This window comes from Cupressus sempervirens, chromosome 3 (genome assembly GCF_028749045.1).
Source record: "Cupressus sempervirens isolate cs-2001-9-10 chromosome 3, ASM2874904v1, whole genome shotgun sequence".
Lineage (NCBI taxonomy): Eukaryota > Viridiplantae > Streptophyta > Pinopsida > Cupressales > Cupressaceae > Cupressus > Cupressus sempervirens.
In genome coordinates, this window is record NC_143120.1 from 237,994,650 (window position 1) to 238,008,032 (window position 13,383).

The following is a 13,383-nucleotide window of genomic DNA, read 5'->3' on the forward strand; positions in this document are numbered from 1 at the left end:
TGTTGAAAATGTGCAATAGTTTTCATTGTCTTATTGTTATTCAATTATTTTTTCTTAAACAACATACATTAAGGAATGTTTTAAAAAATAAATAAATTATAACTATTTAATATTTTCAGTTTACAACAAGCGATTCCATTACTATATAAGCACATTTACAGATGTATTCTACTTTACAACTATACATTAAACGCCATTATATTTTAGAATGGTCGGTCAATACATGAAATCTATATATAATCAATGTATCCGTGTCTCTGGTAGAAATTGATTTCATTTGCATTCCTAAGGTGTTCATACAACTCTGGTCTTATAGTTTGGGTTTGAAACATTTCATAAATCGCTTGAAGCAGAGAGCCAAGGATGTATAGGGTTGTATATCCTTCTGCTGCCTGTAAGATTCAACGAAGAAAATGTGGAGACAAATGCATGCTCGCTCCTTATTTCCCGCCAAACGATTCTCACAAGTTTTTACTGGTGAATAGAGTATTCGGAACAAGTAGGCTTGTCAGAATCCTTAAGGTACACGACAATTACTCTTTTAGGGTTTGTTAAAATATTTCCTCTAATGCTTTTTCTTCTCTAAGAAAAAGCTAAAATAGAAAGCATTATAATCTTTGATTTGTTCTACAACACATAAACAAGATGTGATTGGAGATTCGCTTTAAACAAACAAACCCATGTTATAGAATAATATTTAAATTAGGTTTAATTTGATTAGATCAAATCTGAGATTTAACAAAAACAAATTTGATTACAATGGTAATATTTAGCAATCATTCTGTGAATAAGAACCATGATTGAACATGTATGTATTTTTTATGTTGGTTTTTTCGGGTGGTTATTGCAGGACATTCCAGTAGAGAAAAGAGGAGATGCTGTAGAAAGTTTGGTATATGAAGCGAGTGCGAGAGTGGTTGATCCAATCTACGGTTGCACTGGTGCAATTTGTCGACTGCAGAAACAAGTATTAGAGTTGCAATCACAACTGGCAACAACACAAGCAGATCTCATGAATGCACAGGCTGATTTTGTGTCTCTTGCTAGTGGATTATATAATGGCTGCGGAAAAGAAAATATATTTGGTATCCCCCACGATTTGGAAGTTAAGAATAATGATGAGATAATAGTATTGCAGAATGATCTGGATCTGCTTGGATGGGAGGACATGATCTTCCCTTGTTAACCAATATATTTTATTACGTTACAAATCAGCTCAGTTATATAGTAGCGGATTAACTCGAGCAATGCTCTGTGGACTGTGGAATTCGATGGTCTGTGATCTTCTTATACATAATTATTAATTGCCCAATGAGTTAGAAATGTTAAAAGAGTTGTTGAAGTTTAAAGAATAAAGAGTATAGTTGCAGTTTTTGTTGTTTTATTGTAACGTGTAAGTGTCAAACGGGTCCTTCCTTATAAGTGCTGTCATCCTATTAATTTTTTTAAAGTTTTCTAATATATAAAAGTTATATTATAGAACAAGTATAGGAAAACTCTATTTTCTTTTGGGACTTTTTAATTATTTAATTGAAAGTGTTTTTTAAAATTGGTTATTTTTATTTTTAGTCAGTTTAATTTCTAATCAATCTTATATTTTTAAACATACCTCAATCTTATTATTTTGATTTTTTGAATGGGTTGCATTTAGATTAATCTAGAGTTTAGGTTGCATTTATTTCTTTTGAATGAAGATTTAAATTTTCACATTGACATTTAACTGTTTTTAAATTAAAAGAAGCCAAAAATAGGGGCTGACTCAGAAACAAAATGTTGTAAAAATCACTAAAAGTCAAATCTAGCACAACTTAGCCTACCTCCTTTCTTAATTTCAAAAGCCCCCACATCAAAGTATCCTAGTATCTAACAAAATGTAGTAAACTATGAGTAGTCATAAACATAATATATACACAAGAAGTACAAAAAAGTCCAGAAAAGAATCATGAACAGAGTCGACATGGGTCTTGTGTTGGAAAAGAAAGCATAACAAAAACCCACAGTAAAGAAGAGAGTTATGTCTCTTTGATTTTCTCCTTTCTCTTTAATTTGTCCAGTACCACTTGCAGCCAATCATTAGCATGGAACGTATAAAGAGAACCAATGATGTACACCCTAACTGCAGCTGGCGCAAACTTTTCCACATCATTGAATCTCTGTTAAAAAATATCCCACCTCTCCTCCAATTTCTTTAATCTTCTTTCCAGGGAAAAATATTTCTCCTCCTGCTTTTGGTTTTCACCTTTGGGGGTCACCTAGGGGTCCTTATCCTAGCTCTTCTTATCCTTCTGAGGGTGATGGGGAGGGGAGGTAATGGTCTCTCCCTTATCACCCAACCATTTGGAATTCTCAAAGGTATCAAATCATTTTTTAAGGTGTCTGAAACATGGGATGGCACCAGGCTTAAGTCACTATCAATAGGAATAATTTCTCCTTCATTTCTCTTCATTAGTCATTTCCACTTCATAATCCTCAATGTATTTTTTCCTGAATTCCTTCTTTTTCTACTTTTTTTGTGGAGGTTTGATTTTACCACTGTAAATGGAATCTGAATTAACATGACTCATGCTTGGCCTTGAATTCCATTTGTAGCCATTGTTTCTTATTCCTAAGGAACCCATGTCTTCTTCCATCTATATCTACATTAGAGTTCAAAATCTGAACATAAAGCCTGGTGAAGGACGTTGAAAGGTTTACCGGCTTTAATGGTTTTAGTTGATCTGTCATCTAAATTAAACCTTCTATTTTATTTTGTTAAAATTCAGTTTGATAGTTTTGAGAAAAAAAAAATTCACCATGTGTCCCACCGACTCGCATATGTACCATACATTTAAATCAATTGAATTATGCTTTGAACTATTTCGAGAGAACAGGTCACTAAAATAAAGGCAATTATTAGAAAGTATTTGTATGGATATATCACTTTAGTCAACGACATGAACTCTTCAAATTTAGATATGATAATAAAATCATTCTATCTTATAATTTTCATTTATAAAATCCCTCTTTTAAGACTTGAACATACCCTATTTGTCTCAACTAACAAGCCTTTACTCTAGTTAGTTGGCTCTAACAATTTAGGTATAATCAACTCTATGAATAGAAACAATACAATATTTTAAATTTTTTTAATGATATCTGTAACACTACACTATTGAGATCAACATCAAGAGGCATTGTAAGTCCAATTTTTCTAGTAACTAAACATGTATCACATCACATTAAATAAATTTAAAATGAATTAAGAAAGAAAGGTTATTTTAGTTACATAGATATAATAGAAAATTGGTTGGGAATATGAAATAAAAATGAATGGCGATTATTTTTGTTATTTTACTTGTCACATTGAGTAGTGGATTATTTGGCATTAATCTAATTTTTTAATAGTTTTATTTTTTATGAAATTTAAGTATTTATTTATCAAATTTCATATTACAAGTACCCCCTTATTTTTAGACACACAAAATATAAGAAATATTTTCAAGGTATAAAGTATATTATGAAACATAAACTTTATTTTGTATTTGTATGTTTGATGACATAATTTATCAATATTCATATAATATTATGTATAAATAATATGATATTGATATATGTCTTCAAGGAAAGAACACCTCTTGAAATTAATCAAATATTTTTTTCTTACAAAATAATATAAATTGTAAAGTAGCACTTTTTTTTGTAGGGAAGATAAAATTAAATATCTTTCATATTTGGTAAATATAGTGGCTATCGTCTTATAACAAACTAACTTTTGAATATTTTTTCTATTAATTAATCCAAAAAATAATATTAAATATGTTTTTTAATTATAGGAATGGGGGAGCATTAAAGGTCTAGGATGGAAAATATATCTTTGACTTCCCTATTAGCTCTATCTATGACTATGGTCATTTTAGGTTCATAAATTTATTCAGGCTCTTCGGGTTCATGTCTATGACTACAAGTATATAATGGGTCTTAGATTAATTTAGCTAAGGTAGACCTTTCTTTAGCTCTGAAATTTTTATTGCACCACTCGTTGGTTTCACTTGATTTTGTTGAAGATGTATTTATATGGGAGCTAATACCTTTGCCAAGCTCTCCTTTATTGTTGTAGCTTTGCAAGTTCAAGAGTCCATGACTTTCCTTTGGGGTGATGTCTAGAATAAGCCCCTTATCCAAAAAATTTAGCATCTTCTCATGGATGGGTTTTCAAAATAGGATACTTGCTTTAGACAAGCTTGCTAAAAGGGGCATGACTTTTTCCAATTGTTTCTTTTTCTGCAAAGTTGTCTTTGAATTTGCACATATGTGTTTCCTTTGGTCATACAGATAGGAAGTTTGGAGTTTTCTTTTTTTAAAATGGAACTTGTGTAAGGATATTCTTCATTCTATTTAGGATAGTTTGTTCTCTTAGTATTTAGATCATGATAATGTCAATAGGAATATATGGTTGTTATTTCTCATTATATAATGTGGAACATGTGGAAGAAAAATAATAATAGAGACTTTATGGACAATTCCCTCTCTCCTTCAATCCTTATAGACTACAAAGAATTTAATTATTGAAAACTACTAAGGGAATGTCCATCATGCCATTTATTTTGATGTAGACAAAGCTATTTGTCGGTGGCTATCCAAAAAACCAACAATTAAGGGAAAAGAAAATGTGCTAGAATGTATTGTCCCCCTCTATGATAGATATAACTAAAAGTTTAATAGTGCATCTAAGGGTAACCCTAGCATAGTTGGATGTGGTAGTATATAAGAAGAGATCATAAGGGTGGTATTTTGAAGGCTATTGCATGACCTCTTGGTCTCCAACTAACCATGTAACTACATCCGTGGGTCTTTCCACGATCTTAGACTTGTAATTAGTTGCCAATCTAAAAATACATAGATTTAAGAAGACTCTAAGAATATTGATACTTAATGGATATATGCTTAGTCTTAGAATGCAACACAATATTCTTAGAAATGATCACTATACTTGTATTATCACAATGTATAATAATATGATCTAAAAATTCTATCTTAGTATATTTTAGCATTTGCTTCATCCACATTATCTGATTACAATTGTTTGTTCCTACAATGTACTCTTCTCTAGCTATACTATGTGAAGAACAATTATGTTTCTGGATAAAACAAGAAACCAATATTCCTTTACGAAAAAATGCTCCACCACTAGTTCTTCTTTTGTCATTCATACTACCTACCCAATCATCATCAGTATAAGCACACAAAGTGAAATCACTCGACCTATCATACCATAATCCAAAATTAGGTGTACTATTTAGATATCTAAATGTCCTTTTACTATTGCATAATGAGATTCCTTAGGATATACTTGAAATATTGCTACTATTCCAACTAAATTTTCTATATCTAGTCTTATGTGAGTTAGATGTTGCAAACCTTCAATTATAGATCTATAATTCTTTTGCACAATTACAGGGGTCTCATCTTTGCTAGATAACATGTGACCAGTTGTCATAGGTGTACCAAAAAGATTACAAATTTCCAAGCCAAACATTTTCAATAAGGTTTTCAAGTACTTAACTTGTGATATAAAAACACCATCTTTATTTTACACAATTTATAAACCTAAGAAAAAATTCATCTCACCAATCATACTCATTTCAAATTCATTCTTCATTTCATCAAAAAACTTATCACTTGATTCATCATCACCTCCAAATATTATTGTTGGAAATGTAACTGTATAACTGAGAGGGGAGAGGAGAATTAGTTGCCACAAAAAAAATTCCTTGTCCTTTAGATGTCAATGCAAACTTTCATTGATTATTCAATACTATCCATCTTGGTTAACACTAGAATATAATTGATACATGGTTAACAAAAAAATTTATGATTATTAATCGATTTTAATCTTTAGTAACTTGGTTGCATAAACGTAAAGCATAAGAAAATAATATGAACAAAGATGATAACAAGATTTAACATGGAAATCCCATTTGGGAAAAACTACCTTGCAACTAGTCACAATATTTGTCACTTTTCTAAAGTGATCCCTTTTAGATGCCAACCCTGCTAAAGGTTAGAAAACATACTATTAAGTATGACCTTGATAGAGGATTTATATCACCATCTTAGGAGTGGCCTTGTTAGAGGCCTTCAAAAACTTCAATCTCAAAATGTCACCTTGTTAGAGGATTTACAATATTAAATTGTTCAGTCAACTCTGTTAAGACATTTATTTACTGCTACAATGGTTGGAAGGTAACAACAATTTGACCTAATTTATGGAGAAACTTCCTTTTTAGATTCAATTCTCTTTTCTGGCATGATTTTTGGATACTTTATGATTAGATGTTCTTTGTATCTTTTCTTTCACATTTTCCTTCTCTATCTTTGCTCACATACCCATCTTTTATTTCATATTCCACTTCTAACTTTTTTTCTTACAATTTAACCTTTCTTATATATCATTAGCTAGGATGAGTCATCTTGAATACCCTTCCAAATAATCAATAAAAATCCAAATAGTCAACATCAAATAATTAATATTAGACAATTACATTCTATTTTTACTTGATACATACTAGGATTGAACACTTGGTTAATATTGAAATTATTTTGATGCCCAACTAGTTGGTTAATATTATAAGTAGGATATCCTTCATTAACTAACTACTTGATTTATACTAAATTGCCTTCTTTACCTAACTACTCGGTCAATACCAAGATATACATGGTTAATATAGGCATTTGTGTAACATCAATGACAACATGCAATTGAAGAATTGTTTCCAACAAACTCCCTATTTGACATTGATGGAAATAGAACATGTCAACATAGACTGATAAAAGTATGACCAATTAGATAATATACTTGGTTTCATTCTAGTTGTAATCCATATTAACTCCCTTTGGGATTTTTCTTAGACTTTTATCCGTAGCTTCCTTGTCAATACATTGTTTTCAACTTCTATCATTTTATCCCTCTTTTTTGTTCATTCCATCATTTGAGAATCGTCTTTCTAAGATACAAAACTCCCCCTCTTTGACATCAAATGCTAAAGAGTATAGAATTTTGAAGCTACTTTGTGCTTTTGTACTGATTCATTAGCAATATTCTTCACATTTCTCACCTAAAGTGCAACAGCTTGCATCTACTTGATAAATCTTCAATAAAACTTGGTTATTGCCTCATTATCTTTTTCTTTAGTGAGCACCAAATAGGGGAATAACCCCTATTTTACCTCTTAGATACACAAATCCATCCTTAGATAAAGCTTTAGTAAATATGTAGATGTTATTTTCTACTTGGTTTCCACATATTCCAATTTCACCTCTTCATCTTGAACCAATTCCCTTAGGAAATGATATTTAGTTGCAATTTGTTTTGTCTTTGTGTGTATCACATGATTTTTGTATTTGTTGATTGTGCTTGTGTTATTACAATAGATAACCATTGGTTTCTTGATTTCCTCCTTCATTCCTGACATTAATTTCTTGATTCATACTATGTTAGAACAATTGACTACTAAAACAACATACTTAGCCTCTATTGTGGACTGAGAAATACAACTAGTCCTCTTTCTTGTCCAAGACACTAGTCTTTTTCAAAGAAAGAATTCTCCTTGACTAGTACTTTTTCCTTCATGCATGCTTCTTGCGTATTCTTCATTAGAAAAATCACTTAACTCAATATTTCCTTAATTCTCATACCATACACCATATTCTTTAGTCCCTTTTAGGTGTCTTGAAATTATCTTAACTCCCATTATGTGATTTTCTTTATGATTAGTAGAAAATATGATTTAACATCCATCTAATAAACTTTAAATCCCTTTTTTGTTGCATATTCTATAAGTATTATGAATCCTTGAAGTCTTGCAACATGGGAAAATATTTTCCCATAGTAAATACCTTCTTCTTGAGCATAAAATTTTCCTACTAGCCTTGCTTTTTTCCTTTTTACTTCTCCTTTCTCATTCAGCTTAATTTTGAATATACATTTTATATCAATCATATTATTATCCTTAGGTCTTCGTATTAGAGATCAAGTTTCATTATTTTCTATTTTCTCAATTTCTTCATTTATTGCCTCCATCCAAATTTCATTTTTTAAAGTATCTCTTACAGATCTAGGTTCAAAATCACTAAGAAACCATGTACCTTTGAATTTTTTCCTTGTCATTACGTCTTTTGCCTCTCCTCCAATTTTTTTTAAGGTGCATTATTTCTTCAAACAAACTTTGGAAGTCTTGGATCTTTCTTTCTTGATTATGAACTTGGTTCACTTGGTTCTTCAAGATCTCCATCCTTTTTCTTGGATTTTTCTAGATGATCTAGCTATAACTTAGGTTGCATTGCTTGTTGCTGAAGTTTCTCTACATGTGGCTGCAACTTAGGTTAAACTATATGTGACTTAGGTTGTACTACCAATGAATTTCTACCTACACTTTGTTTTTGATTGGCTTCAATCTTTTGAGCTAAAGTCTTAGGTTCCTCCTTATAGTAAACAAACTTTATTTAGTCTTTGGGTTACTTGTTTCTTTCTTATTCACTTATTTCTACAAACCCATCAATTTTCACATGTACACTTTCAATGACTTTGTGAGTAGAAAGATTCAAAAATTTATATGCCTTCCTTTTGATGGAGTACCCTAGGAATATACCTTCATCACTTTTTGCATCTAGCTTTCCTTTCCTTACATCTTTTAAGATATTAAATTTTATTCCAAATACTCTGAGATAACAAAGATTAGGCTTATGTCTATTCCATAATTCATAAGGTATTTTCTTTGTACCTTTCTTCAATTGAACTTGGTTTTGTGTATGAATTATTCTGCTAATTACTTCTTTTCAGTATTTTGGTGCAATATTCTTCTTAGTCATTAGTGTTCTTGCACATTCCACAATGGATCTATTTCTTCTTTCTGCTATCCCATTTTTTTTTAGAGTTATAGGTGCTAATACTTGTCTTTTGATTCCTCTTTCATTGTAAAACCCATTGAATTCATTTGAGATGAATTCTCCTCCTCTATCTAATCTCAAGCATTTTAGATTCTACCATGTTTCTTTCTCAACTCTAACCAAACACCATTTCAACTTTTGAAAAACATTAGGCTTATCTTTTAAAAACATTATAGTCATCATCCTAGAATAATCATCAATATGTCTCCACAGTATCTTTCCACACCTATTTTCCCACAAACACATGTATGAACCAATTCGAAAACTTCTTCATCTTCCTATTTTAGGTTTCTTCAGATAAGGATTTCCTCTTACTCTTTTTTTCTTTCTTATGGTAAATAGTTTATCAAAGTTAACATGACATGTATCCTTTTATGCTATAGCCAACTTTCTTTTATTTGAGCTAGAAAACATGTAATTTCATTGAGATCAAGGTAAAACAAGTTACCTTTTGTCAAATTGCTAGTCTAAACTAGGCTTCCTTTTCTATCATATAATTTAGCATTTTCATTCATGAATTATACCTTGTACCCTATATTGTACAATTTTACTATGTACTAAGAAGATCATGTCTTAAACCTTCAAACCAGTAGGTATTTTCATATTTTATTCCTTCAGTTAATGGTATGATTCCTTTTCTTTTACATAATATGGTTCATTATTTCAAAATCTAACACTTCCACCATCATAGTTTTCTAAATGTTCAAACTTTGTTTTGTCACTAGTCATGTGATGAAAACCACCACTATTTATGATTCATGTATCATTTCAACTAACATGATAGATAAATGCATTCTTTTTGTAATTTTCCTCATTATTAGATTCATCCTTAAAAACAATATAGACTACTGTTATAATCTTTATCAATGTAACAAGATTTCTTACCTTTATCTTTGTAGTCCTTATAGCTCTTGAATTATTTCTTTCCTTTCAACTTGTTATATATTTTCTTATTTGTATCTCCTTGTTTAGACATCTTGCAACAATATGACCAACCTCTTCACTTGAATAACAAATCAATAGAATCTTAACTCTAAATTTTCCTTTCCCTTTTGCTGCTCTTTTTTCTAGAAGTGATTTAATGACTTAAAGGTCTTCATCTAATTCATGTTCTTCATCACTCTCAACCTATTCTCCTTTCGATTTTTTTCCATTTTTGTCAAGATTTAGTTTGGCTTTGAATGGAGATTCAACATTCCTAGAAGTAGGGGCATAGTTATCAAAGTTATCTAACTCAAAAGTTGTCAATCTTCCCATTTAAGTGCATCCAAATTCATATCATTTGTAGGATTGCATCTGATCTCTTGAATTTTTGAAACTCAAATTATATATTTAGGAAGAATTTTTCTTAGTATATTTTTTACTACTATTTCAACATCAATTTTCCCTTCAAGAGCTCTGATTGCACTCACACTTTCTTTAATTCTTTCATTGTATTGGAAAATATTCTCCCCTTTTATTTTCATTCCATCAAATTCACCTCTTAAACTTTATGCCTTGTCTCTTTGCAATTTTTTATCACCTCGATAGAATTTCTACAACTTTTCCCACATCTCAAATGCAATAGGACAATCTTTGACCTCATCAAATTTAGATTAGTTAAGAGAGGATGCAATATCAATCATCATAATATTATGATCCTTAGCTTCTTTCATCTGCTCCACAGTCATAGGATAGGATAGTCATGCATATTTATTCTCCAAGTAGAAAAAACCAACATCACTAATCCTTAATAGATGCAATTTCCTCAAATCCTTCCATGTTGAAAAGTTATCTCTGTTATTCTTAGGAATCTCCCTTTTGTAAGACATCTTGATCTTTAGATTAGGTCCATGAAAAATTTCCTGCAAGCATAATTTTTTTTATACCAATTGATGGAAATATAAGTGTAACTAAGAGGGGTGCGGTGAATTAGTTACCAAAAAAATAATTCCTTGTCCCTTAGATGTCAATACAAAATTTCACTAATCATGCAACACTATTTGAATTAGTTAACATTAGAATATTACTTATACTCAGTTAACAAAACCTTGTTATAATTATTAATTGATCTATTTTTACCATCATGAACTTTATTGCAGAAACATAAAGCATTAGAAAATAATATTAACACAAATGACACCAAGATTTAATGTGGAAACCCAATTTGGAAAAAACCACATTGCAACTAGTCACAATATATTTTAGTCTTTTGAAGCAAGCTCTATTAGGATTCAACCTTATTAAAGTTAAAAAAAATAATGTTAAGTATAACTTTTTTAGAGGATTTATATCACCCTATTAGGAGTGGCCTTATGGAGGTTTCCAAACACTTCAATCTTGAAATCTTACCTTGTTAGAGGATTTACAATATGAATATTAAGTCAACTTTGTTAAGAGATTTCTTTACTACTACAATGGCTAGAAGGTAACATCAATTTGACTGTATTTATGAAGCAACTTCCTTTGTAGATTGAGATCTCTATTCTGGCTTGATTTTCATATCCTTTATGATTAGATGTTCCTTACATCTTAGACAATTACATTTTATTGTCACTTAAAGTCAATACTAGGATTGAACACTCAATTAGTACTAAAATTTCGTTGATGCCTAACCATTCAGTTTATAATACAAGAAGGATACTCTTCATTAAGAAACCACTCAACTAATACTGAGTTATCTTCTTTACCTGATGTTGGTGTTTTAAAATGCACTAAAACTAATAAGCGAAAAAATGCTTAATACCAGAATGATAATACATACACAATCTAAAGACTAGCCAATTCTTATTAACAATTGCATATGCAAAGTATTTGGACCAAACTTCAAAAAAACCACAGATGGTTTTCTACTCTTTTGGCTCTGCAAAACTAGGGTGGGTATACCCAGGGATGATTCAAAACTGGAACAACTTTATGAGGATTATTCTTAGTTTCATTCTGATTCTCATTTCAAAAATCCTCAAACATATACATAATTCTTTAGTAACTTGATAAACACATCCCATAAAATAGATATGGCCAAGAATTCTTCTATAGATCTGCAAATGTTCTTAACAATAGTGGCTAACTGAAGCTAAAACATTCCATGCAGACAAGTGCTGGCCAGCTTTGAAGATCTACAGGAAATAAAAGTAAAATTTGATTTGATGCTTCATTTTGATAATCATTTATGATAATTTTCTCCTTCAGCTGTATCAACTTGATCAGTGCCTAATCCATTGGGGTTCAGAGTCTATAGCAAGTTCTTAGATCTAGTTTGTTGCCTTACAACAAATTATATCAGCAATTCTTATTAGAATTCATCATTCAAAACCCTTTCCACTACTAAAGAAACCTTATCACATTCATCAAAGCTTTTATTTAATCCATTGAATTAACAACAGTAATAAATAGATATACAACCTAACTAGATTGCATTCAATTGCACAAGCCTTTACTTATACAATCTCAAGACAACCAAGTAATTGAAAGGAGACAAGATTCAGAAAGAATTGATATGGGGACAGTTCACAATTTGTATTCATTTTCTTTGAAAATGGTATATCCTTTACAATAGACTCGGAATGACCTTTAGAAAGAAACACAGCTCATTCTATATTCATGTATTATTAGAGAACTGTCAGAGAAAATACATCATAAACTTGCTTTCAAAATTCGGAGCAAAAATAGACTAAGCATATTACTTAGAAAATAGAATTTGTACCATTCTTTAGCCTTGGAATCTCACTTAAATAGTGTGAGATGCAACAAGCTTCAGGCTAAAAGAAAGTGACAGGTGTCTTCTAAAAGATACTGACATACATCTATCATAAAAGACAAAAGCAAATAACAGAAAGGCTATTACATCAAACATTCCTTGGTGGGTCCCTTTCTGTTATGCTTCTCAGTTGTTGAGACAAGAAAATATGATCTGATTCTTCAATTATTCTTCATCCTCGGAGTAAATAGCCATGAGGTTTGAAAGTGATGTATCATCTTCAGTTACCTGTAAACTTACTTTAACTTGGGGATTTTCCATGTCGTCATTACTAACTACAAGGGTAACTTTTACTTTTGCATCTTCCTCCTCATCATCTTCTGACATTTTTTCTATAAACTAATTTTTCCATTCATTATAAGCAGCATCATCTGGCCAATCAAAATTTAGAGTCTCTCTTTGTATAACCAGTAAAGAATTTGCAATTTCTTCTAAATCATCAAGCTCTTTTCTGATGTCATTATAAAATAACTGTATCTTTACCAACTCTTCGTTTGTCCTTGCCCAAAACCAGTGGCCAGTTTCACTCATGATGTTCCTGATCCTTTCATAAAATATTTCATCTAACTCCTTTTTCCACTTTTCTTTTTCCTTTATTATATCAACAGATTCTAAAGCACAAGGAAATAAAGTGAATTTTTTAGCAATATACTTGGAAAAATAGAGTGTTAATCTTTTCTGTAAAGAAACCCTTTTATCATCAAAATCTTCTAGTTTAT

At 30.7% G+C, this 13,383-nt stretch overlaps 1 pseudogene; it reads left to right on the top strand.

The window, feature by feature from the left end:
* Positions 1 to 363: 363 nt before the first annotated feature.
* Positions 364 to 1,186, top strand: LOC149565741 (LOB domain-containing protein 24 pseudogene; annotated as a pseudogene).
* The last annotated feature ends 12,197 nt before the right edge of the window (positions 1,187 to 13,383 follow it).